Genomic DNA, 2567 nt, shown 5'->3' with positions numbered 1-2567 from the left:
ATACAAAAATCTTGGCCTGTGGAGGTATAGCCCTGAAGGATAAATCCCAGCATCATCACCCATCAGTAAATTCACAACCTGCCTCTTCCGAGTTTTCCCTTCAAGGAAATGGAAGACAGCAAATATAACTGCCTCTTGCAATAATTATGAGGAACCAATGAGAAAACATGCATGCAAATGGGCCAGATGTGCGATGCAGCCTGCAGATATAGCCTGCAGATACAGTATGTAGAGAACAAAGCACTAAATCTAAAGCATAGTCTAAAGCCAAGGCATGCACCGAATGCTGTTATTTATGAACTATAGAGTGGTATGTGATTGTTCACTATAATAACAACATTCCTACAAATTTGAGTGTCACCCTTGCTCAGGGGCTATGCTAATCTTCTCCATATCATTCCAATTTTAGAATAGGTGCTACCAAAGCCAGCACACAACAATATTCTCAATAAGTATGAACACCTAATGTGTTTTCCAAGAATTCTTTCCCTTTTATACGATTCAGTTTTGATGGAGGGGTTTGGTATATACGCTGTAATGTGTAGGCAAGTGACAGGACTGTGAAAGCCAGCCAGAAAACAGAAAGAGACAGCAGAGAGGGTTGATATACTAAAGCCTTAAGGTGTCCCTCAGATCAGGCAGAAAGGAAATCGTGTGTTTTTGTTTCCATTAAACAAGGATTACCTTGTACTAGCACGAATATACAAGCCACTTAGCAAATTTATTTTAATTCAAATTGTAATGACATTCAGTGCAATATTCTCCAGAAGTTAACAGCTCTCCCGACAAGCAGCAGCCGGTAGTTTGTGTGGCACTAATATGCAGCTAAGTAGTTTGGGCTACTCAGACATCTGGCTCAAGCCAAACAGCTGGAAAAACGCAGCTATTAACCTTTTGTTTGCAGTGAGAGCTATCCCTACAGATGCCAAAGCTTTGAGGGAGGCTAAAATACCTTGTCGTGATGCAGACCACTTTTCTAATTGCAGGTGGTGGTGTTAAGCCTTCTTTTCCACATTTTTAGGAAAGAGAATCCTGTCTAGTTTTGACTATTGGATCTGTGTGTTATTTTTGCATACGCCCCATTACATTTAAGCTCACCACATGCAGGCAGAGTGGGGCTCTATAGAAAAACAGTACACCATGTCTAAAACCAAAGAAGCAGTGCCTTAGGGAGGGCATTTGATGAAAGGGAAATTAAATCGACATTTTTTAAAATTATTGTACCAAAAGTGCAGGGCCACAGAATTAATATCTGATGAGAGCTAATCAGATATATATGTTAGTTCTTTATTACTTTTCTCATTTTTTAATGTTCAGTGGAATTTTGTTTATGGAAGAGAGGGAAGCATGGAGAGCTTGTGTATGTTGTTGATGAAAATACACTTAGGACATGATTATTCCGAGGTTAAGAACCCAAGCAGTCCCCCTTGGACCTTCCATATAACGCTCTAAATATATCGGATTCTAAGAGTGCCTGGATGGCTCAGTTGGTTAGGCATGTGCCTTTGGCTCAGGTCATTATCCCAGAGTCCCCCAGTTGGCTCCATGCTCAGCAGGGAATCTGCTTCTCCCTCCTCCTTCTGCCCCTCCCCCCACTTGTGCATGTGCACACACTTGTGCATGTGCACACACTTGTGCATGCATGTTCTCTCTCTCATTCTCAAACAAATGAAATCCTTAAAAAATCCATATCAGATTCTAATTCTTGCCCAGAATTTTTAAAAATCTGATTAAATTTAAAAATGCTCCACCTAAACTCCATAGTGGCAGTTTTGCTGGAAATGCTAAGTTCCAGATACTTCTGGATACTTTGTGTGTCTCCGAGGTTATTTCATCAGAAAAAGATATAGATAAATAAATGGCAGTATCTACCTGAGCATCTTAGGTAGAAGGCTCATATGTGTAACAGTCCTACTCAGATACATTTCAAATGGCCAGTAGGAGTAAGAATTCAAAGTGGTCAGGGAAAGCATCAGAGCAAGATACATTTGGAAAGGTAGACTAGGACAAAATTATAACATCTAGAGACTTAAGGTTTATGAGCATTCTTTTCTAAGTAAAAAAGGAAATCTATTCCAGTATTTTAAACAGGTGGGTGTTAGCATGACTTGATTAGTAAACGTTTTGACAACTATGTATGGCTGTGGTTGAAGAAAGGATTCCCGGAGGAAGAAAGGCAAGAGATGAAAGTATCTTGGATTATGGCAAAGGCTTGAAGAAATAAATCAGTACTCTGTTAAGGATTTGGATTTGGAGACTACAGAAGGAGACCTACTGGAGGGGTTTCTAAGTGTTCTGGTTTGTATAACTAGGTAAATGTTAGTGTATCCATTCATCAGGGAGCATGGAAAGAAGACCGTGTATGAAGGGAAGTCCTTGAGTTCACTTTGGGACATAACAAACTTGAAATAAATTTGGGACACCCAACTGGGGATATCAAGCACTCAATTGTATGAGTGTGTTACACAGCAAATTATCCTGGGTTAGAGACATGTACTCAGAAATAATTCTTAGTAGAAGCCTTTTGCACAATTAAGATTACTTAACAAAAGAAAGACAAAACAGAT

The 2567-nt window shown here is 39.6% G+C and overlaps 1 non-coding gene across 1 annotated transcript; it reads right to left on the bottom strand.

Moving 5' to 3' along the window:
- Window positions 1-326: 326 nt before the first annotated feature.
- LOC132014731 (U6 spliceosomal RNA) lies at window positions 327-433 on the bottom strand. The gene has a single exon (XR_009403383.1). It is a non-coding gene; the product is annotated as a U6 spliceosomal RNA (small nuclear RNA).
- Window positions 434-2567: the final 2134 nt, after the last annotated feature.

The sequence above is a fragment of the Mustela nigripes genome, chromosome 3 (assembly GCF_022355385.1).
Source record: "Mustela nigripes isolate SB6536 chromosome 3, MUSNIG.SB6536, whole genome shotgun sequence".
NCBI classification, from domain to species: Eukaryota; Metazoa; Chordata; class Mammalia; order Carnivora; family Mustelidae; genus Mustela; species Mustela nigripes.
The sequence above is the reverse complement of the archived record's forward strand: the minus strand, read 5'-3'. Positions and strand labels throughout refer to the sequence as shown.